Below are 8466 nucleotides of genomic sequence, written 5' to 3' on the forward strand. Positions count from 1 at the left end.
TTTTTACCATGACTTAGAATTGAGAAATATGGCTAACTCTAGATTTTTTACAGTGACTTGTTGTTTAATCATTTAAAACAGTCTAGAAATACTTAAGATAAAAAATGATCTAGGGTTTATGTTCATGAACTAGCCTAAAAATATTTTTAAGTGTTGGATCAATAGCTAACTCTTTTTTTCATGATGCTGTTTTGACCAAGGTAAAACTATAGTTTCTTTTCTAAATATGAAGTTTGACCTTTAATAGAAGTTGTAGTTTTAGTTGAGCACAACAAACTTTGCTTTTGGACCTAAACCTAAATCAGTCTTTAATATTGTCGAATTGTAACGTTGTTTTGGTCTCTCCAAATCTTTCTAATTCCCTTATCGCCGGCGACATTTTATCTTCTAAATTTGTATATTTCCAATAGTTGCATGTAAGTTTGTGGTGCAAACAATTTCAAAGACATCAAGTCGTAACCCAACGAACTTTAGCTCATCATTAATGCATATACGGAGCGCATCATCTTGAACTGGTTTGATACAGAGACGTTTATGGGCCCATTGGTACGATGTACTAAATGATCCTAGGATGACCTGTATAGTCATGTTGTTCCTGTAAGGTTACCTCAAGGTCCAAGTTTTGGACGTTCGACAAACTCCTTGATCCAGCTGCATGATAGGTAGTATGCTTATATGCCCGTGCAGCTTAAAGCAATAATTGAGGGTCTTTGGCTGGCCGAGCAATTGTATCATCTAGAGAAGGGAAACAGACCATCCATGTTCTTATTGAGTCGCACTGACAATGACTCCAGATGGTTGAGACACGAGATGGCACAAAAGAACTCCCACGAGATGGCAGAAAAGAACTCATGGATGTTATCCAGGTTGGATATTGAGAAATGTAGGCTAATACTAGAGTTTTTACGATGACTTGCTGTTTAATCACTTAAAACAATCTAGAAATACTTAAGATAAAAAATTTGCTTGACCAAATGGAACTACAGCACGTCGGGCGACACAGTACAGAGCTCGGCTCCTGCACTACGGCGGGGCGATGTAGGGTTCGGCTCTATGCGTCTATTGTATTGCTAATCGGAGATGCATCAGGTGCATGCAACGAAACCGTACGTGCATGTGTAGGCATGCAAGCACGGACGCAACACACCTCACCCGGAAGCACGTCATGACCTGTAAGCACGTGGAAATATGGCTAAATCTAGAATTTATGACCAGTGGCTAAGTCTGATTTTTTACCGTGACTAAGTCCAAACTTGACGAAATTTGTTTTGTTGTTATCTCCTCAAAGAGTATTCAAACTCGTAGTATGACATCAAATTGAGTTGCTATATAAATTTGGAAAATAAAATATCACAAACATGTCAATTCACTACCAACGATAAGGGAATTAGAAAGATTTAGAGGGGCCTAAAACAACGTCACAATTCGGCCATGTTAAAACTGATTTAGGTTTAGATCCAAAAGCAAAGTTTGTTGTACTCAACTCAAACTATCACTTCTATTAAAGGTCAAACTTCATATCTAGAAAAGAAACTATAGTTTTACCCTGCTCAAAATAGTATCATGAAAAAAAGGAGTTAACTATTGATCTAACATTTATAAGCATTTTTAGGCTAGTTCATGAACATAAACCCTAGATTATTTTTTATCTTAAGTATTTCTAGACTGTTTTAAAGTGATCAAACAACAAGTCACTGTAAAAAATCTAGAGTTGGCCACATTTCTCAATATCCAAGTCATGGTAAAATTAAAACTTATCAATTTCCATAGCTCGGCGCCAAGATCTATGGCGCCGAGCTCATGCCACGTCCGCACCACGCAAGCAGCCAGGTCAACGACCCGAAGAAAATGACCCTAGGACCTCGGCGCCAAAGCAATTGGCGTCGAGACGTGTAAGCTCGGCGCCAAGCAATTGGCGTCGTATCACGGCGCCGAGGTCAGGGTGTATTTTTTGAAAGGATACTGTCAGAGGCGTATTTGTGAAAATCTTTCAAAAGGGTTGAAAAACAAAAAATTCCGGCACGTAGTCCCGTGATTTGCAGCTGACTGGAGCCGATTTGAGCGACGGGAGCCGAAAAATCGAACTTCACCCGACTCCTCCTCGTCTCTATGGACCCATCACATGGCTATGGTCCACTTTACCCTAGGGCACGAGGAGAAGGGCCTCCAGGGCGGCAATGGCGAACGCTAGCGCGGTGAGGGGCGTAGGCAGCACGGGGAAGGGAGGGGCGAAGGCGGCCGGCGTGGGGAGGAGTGGAGGCAGCGCGGCGTTGAGGAGGTGCGGCGCCGGCGTGGCGTTGGGAGGAGCGAAGGCGGCTGCCGTTGCGTGGAGGAGCGACGGCCGTGCGGCTTTGGTCGTACGGCTCGAGAAGATGACAATGAGAGATGCGTGCGGTGGGGATTGAGCGGATAAGGTTAAGGAGTGAAAAAGAAAAGAAAAAGAAAAAATAAAGGCATTGTTGACATTTCATCCTTTTGGACTACCAGATAAAGTTATTTTACCAAATGGTCTAAAAAACTGTTTTAGCTCTTTGAGTGAATCTACTTCTAAGACAAAACTATAACTAAATCTGTTTTAACCGGAGCCAGAGCTTTGAGTTCCGCCTCGCCCAGCCCGCCATGATTTAATCGTGTCCGTCGTTTTCCCATGCGACACGAGCCATTATTTTTACGAAGAAGAAAAAAAAACTCTCTCCTCCTACACAGGAATGCGATGGAACCTTGTTTTTATCGTGTCCGTTATTCGCTCGCTGCTCTTGGTAGATGCAGATGGAATCTTGTTTTTCTTTTCTGGAGTATTGAATTTGCTTTGTTCAGGCTTTGATTTTCAGATTATTTCTGCGTCTAGATTTATTTTTTGTTTAATTTTTCAATTTTACAAGATTTTGTGGCGGTAACTCGAGAATTACCTACTCTAAACTAAATAATCCTAGTACTGCTTCGGTTGCGTCACGGCTAGCAACAGTTGCGCTCGTGTGGTCAGCTGTCAAGCCCACATGTTCAAGGTAAAGAAGAACGTGCGCCACTAGTCATCCGGTCACCCCCATCGAAGTATCGAATGGGCCATGGCGCTACAGCCTACGGCAGGTGTCGTCTGCAGCTGTACGCCGGACGGAGACCAGAAGTTGCCTCGGCGAGTCACGCCACATGTGTGGACCCAACAAAGGTCAAAAACACGTTACGTGTTGTCACCTGTCCCGTCCAAACCACCGATCGCATGTGGGAGAAGATTTTTGAACACATGTTTCGCAATTGGGACTTCCAGGACACGAGCAAAGACTGACCATGTATATTCCGAGTACTGAAGTCGGTCCTCGTCCTATGGCATGGGCGCAAAAGAGCCATGTTTTTTCTTCCCTCAAAGCTTCAAGGACATGTCTGGGTATCTGTGAAAATTAACCTGTGATCAGTTTGGTATAGTCCACGTTTAGTCCAAGTTTAGACGCCTACTCAGGATGTTCTTTGCCTCCGAAAGAACACAAAACAGTACAAGAAATCGCCTCCTGGTTGCATCACTCGGGAGTCAGCAGGCAGAGCTTTATAGGACGATGATATCGATACCATGACAGTGATACTTCATGGAGCGGTGGAGCTGCCTGCAGAAGTGCAAGTGCAGATATTACTACTGTGAGAAGATGGGCTTGGGGTTGGGCCAATTATGGCCTAGTGGCGTGCATTCCATCCCAAGTAGGGCGAGCATGAACCCACAGATGAATGCAGCCCATACTCCTCGCATACAGGCCAGGGCCAGGCTACGAAGCAGCAGCGAGGAAAAAGTCTCTTCTGCGGTTCTACCACTTGAACTATCACCACTAGTCCAGTCGCACGGTTTAGATTTTTTCCGTATAGGCTAACTTTGTGATACTTAAGCAATAGAAAACCATGTTTAATATATATTTAAATAAAAACTACTTCATTCAATTTACCTGAAATGATAAGAACTTACTAGGTTTCCTAGAAATAATAGTGAAGCTGAATTATTTATCTACATCATCTCTGAATTGTTGATATGTGCACCAAAGAAAATATAACATAAGATGATGCTTTTTATGGAGTACTTCTTTGGCAAAAGTTCCATCACTGTCTAAAAGTTCCATCACTATCTGAGTTATTTTCTACTTCGTTTAAATTAAAACAAACAAAATGAAGTTAGGTTAGTTTTATTACATTGCTACAGGGAGTTAAGTCAAATAAATGGGTTTAAAAAAAGAGGAATACAATAAAGTATAATATTTGTTGGGGGCGCGCCCCGCCGGTGGGCACCCTATATGGCTCGATAGCTGCCCCGACTTCTCGCAGGAGCGAAATAGCGAGAGTTGGGCTCCGGCGCACGTTGCATTTCGCTATAGCAACAAGCAAAAGGGCTGGCCATGTGTGGAAAAGGATGCGCCCGGCCCCCTTCTCGCCTCAGCAAAGTGAAGGCGGCACTTGCCGTCCCGTTCTTAGACATTCCTTTTCGCCATAGCGAAAAGGTGGATTCTGCGGCCAGAACCGGACTGGGCCAAGCTCTTTTCCTTTCGCACTAACGACTGGCTCACTGACGCTCTCAGCTATTCGCTCAGGCGAATAGTTTTTAACGATTTGGTTAGTAGTTGTTGCAGGTTCCATCAAACGAGGGCGCGTAGTCGGTCTTGGCTATTCGCTATGGTGAATAGTTTTTAACGATTTGGCTGACAGTTCTTGTAGGTTTCATCAAAGGAGGAATCGACTGCATTCGTGTGGCAGAACCGTCTAATCCAATGCCTCCCAGGAGTACTTGTCTTCCATTAGACACTAAGTACTCAAGAGAGGATACTAAACTACGCAGTCCCGTCGAGCACACCCGAAGGAAAAACTCAAAAATCTATATTTTTCAATCAGGATCATATATGAGATAATAAAGTTTACAACATTCTTAAGTCATTTCTTACACCACTTTATTACAGTACCAGAATATTATCTCAATTTATTATAACAGCGGAATATAACAATGTTATCAGAGTTATAGAGGAAACATGATTAATTTAATGACATGGTGGAGTATTAACATAACGAACATTTATATACAAGAGATGCTAACAGATTTTTACATCTTTTCTTATAAAAACCTTTCGTGAGGGTTATAAATAAACACTATGGTCGTAGCGCGAAAGAAATCCCCGTTGAGCCCACCAGGAGGTTTCCCCACACAAGGGTCAGCTCTAAGTATCCTCCGATCACCTGCAACAAGGGTAATAAAACCCTAAGTACTCGATTGTACTCAACAAGACTAACCTAACAGAAGAAAAATAAGAGACTCCAAGGATACACAAGGCTTATTTGGCTTGTGGGTTATTGCATCTGCGGAAGCATTACTAAACGTCCATCCTTATATTTAATTTTATTAGCAGTCATCATTAGTTCATTAATTAACCATTCTATGTAAGCACCTATGCTACTTTCAAGCAGGTGGTAAGCAATTAGAATCATTTAATCACCTTTCGAGTTCCAGTTCCTACTACGATGCTAGGCCATAGCCAAGTCGAACTGTATCACACGGCGATTCGCGAACCGATGTATCCCAGTTGGGTATCCCGAAACACATGCCTCGCTTGTACCCTAGGCACAAGCAAGACCAACCCACCACTCTCCAGCCAAGGGGTCCAGGTCCCCTATCCAAACTTGGACTCTAAGCCCCCACTCCTGAGTCCCGGACTCAGTGTGGTGTTTAGACCTCCACCATCCTTGTCTCTAATCAGTCGGTTCGGAAAGAACCGGAACCCACGACAAGAGAGAAACAAGTCCTTCCCGCTCCCATAAGCAAGTGTGTGCTTAGGATAATAAGTCTGTGACCTGACTACCATCCATAACAACGGACGGTCCTCAATCGACACAGGCGGAACAAAGTGCAATCCGAACCTCGCTCGAATGCCTAACCAAGTATAGATCCAAAGTACCATTCCGCCCGGTCTCCAATTATCATTTATATATAATCCATGTGATAGTAATATAATAACAACAATAATATCTTTCCTATCTCTCGCGAGTGACAGGTAATCACTCAACTTCTATCGGGTCCTATAGCATAGCAATCTACATGATCCTGACATACTAGTAGGACTCATAGGATAATGATATATATATATATGCAAGTGGGTTTCATTCAACTCCTTAAAACTTAATGCACAAGCATAAGATAAAGTGCAGAATAATAGGGGTTATGCACCGGGGCTTGCCTGGGTAAGATATAACAAAAAATTAGCATTCCATCATGGTGACACGATCATCAAGGCATCATCATTTTTGCTACCTCGATCGACTCCATGATCCATCGTTGTTCCTATTATGATATACGTGGATGCAACGCAGAGATGTAAATAATCAACGGCAACTACAACTCTAAATACGATTACGCTCCGCAAGCTAACGAGCTAGCTTTAATGACTAAATACTATGCCTACATATCCACGTTGTTGAATAAGGCTTTGTTTCCTAGAAAATATTCTAGTTTTAAAATCCCAAGGTATTTCGGCATTTTATTGCTTAAACGCATATTTTTGAACTAGGGCTCATTTAGTTACCTTAGCAAACAAATTATTATGGAGCTACGAAAATTACAGTGAACACCTAATAATGTTAGAAATTTACTGTGAAAGTTTCAGAGCCAACACTATCATCAATTTATCACAACAATTCATACAAGTTTATATTTTGACAATATTAAGTATCTCAATTTAATTATATAACTCCTAAGAATATTATAAAACTATGTGAACAAAATATACTAGTAGATAGATCATGATTTTAGGAACCTAACAAAATTGGTTTCATAATTTTTGGTTAACTACATAATTTTATACAGAATTTACAAGTTTACCTTAGAAACTAACTTAGAAAATGCATAGAAAAGGAAAAGGGTCGGTGGCGACCATTCAGCCCGATAGCCCAGCGCGGCGCAGCTGTGCGCGTGCATCGTGGCGGCCCAGCACGGCCCAAGGTCGGGGTCATGCGCGCTCGCGTCTTGCAAAAGAGGGCTCGGGTTTTTGAATAATCACGCGGAGCAACGGAACACTATTACTATAGACTCACACTTTGCATTAAAGACCCTAGAATGTGTTGCCTTTGCAATGGGGCGGTCCTCGGCATACCGGCGCGCGGCGGCGCGGCACACCGCTGGCAACGGCGGTTACACCGGGCAAACTAGGCTTGCTACGACGGCATTATGGGGCTGACCACCATCTACAACTAAATGTGCAAGGATGGGTGGCAGTTATGGACTCGGAGGCGCACTGTCGTGGCTGCAGCGGCGAGCGACTATCCGTGGTTGTGGCGCGACTGTTCCGATGAACGTACATATGCTTGGCAGAGTAGACGTGGCAGATAAGCATCAGTGGCGCACCGTGGTATACGCCCTACTGATGGTTCAAGCAGGGGAGCATTACGACGGTCTGGCTACATGCGACTGAGAGAGGCGGCGGTGCTCTACGATGGACATTGTCGCGTCACCCCACCGACGATGAGCACCCTGACAAAATAGTGTGAGCACCGAATAGAGGGAGTCAAGGCGAGCTTAGGGTTATGAGCAATTAAACTGCTACCACTCCTACTTGCCTTACCCCCAACCCTCGAGTCACGGATGGTGCACATGACCAGCGGCGAGGAGAAACCGAAATTGATCATTGGTAGACCATGGCTAGGCTCGATGAGAATGCGACACCTAGCTAACTTGCTAAGCTACCCACTGGTACAAGGAATTGGACTAGGAAGCCTCGGACTGGTGATTAAGAAAGGGAGAGGAACAACGGTGCACTGCCACTATCACATCAGCGGGAAGCAGTCCCGATAGAGATGGCTCAGCCACAACCCGATGAGACATGGCAACGTGGGGATATGATCGCTCAAGCGAAAGGAATAGGCGAGCGTGTTAGTTAGCGCTAGATGAAGCCAAGAGGTGTGCCCACGTGCGGCCACGCTCACTGTAGCAGCACAACGTTGCGATGCAATAACTACTGTACGACGTCGAGCTCGGGTTCGGTAGGTGGGTTGTGTGGTTGAGGGCGAGCGCTGCAGCAATCAAAACAATAAGAGGACACTGACGTAGCCCTGCAAGGTGCGCTTGGACAGCGCCACGTCGGACAGCGTCCCATGCACAGCGGAGCATGGCTGTGGCCACGCCTGGCCCAATGGGCAGACGACGCCACTCGGCTGGTCAGCGGGACAGCGACCACGGCCATAGACTACGCCAATCAACGCGCAGCGTAGCACGTGCAACAACAAGCCGTCAGCGGTGTAGGTAGCCCATGACTGGCATGACATCGGATGCGGTGACCGTGTCCTCAGGGCCCGAACAGGCCGAACCACGTGTGAAGCATGAATTTTAAAGCTTCAAAATCAACCGCTTAGAGCCTAGTTGAGATTAAAACAAGAGTTCAAGATTCTAGTAGCCTACTAAGTGCTTCTCGTCTGAGCAACGAGCATGGTCGAAGAGTGAGCATCGAGGGAGATAGA

The sequence above is a fragment of the Miscanthus floridulus genome, chromosome 8 (genome assembly GCF_019320115.1).
Source record: "Miscanthus floridulus cultivar M001 chromosome 8, ASM1932011v1, whole genome shotgun sequence".
Lineage (NCBI taxonomy): Eukaryota > Viridiplantae > Streptophyta > Magnoliopsida > Poales > Poaceae > Miscanthus > Miscanthus floridulus.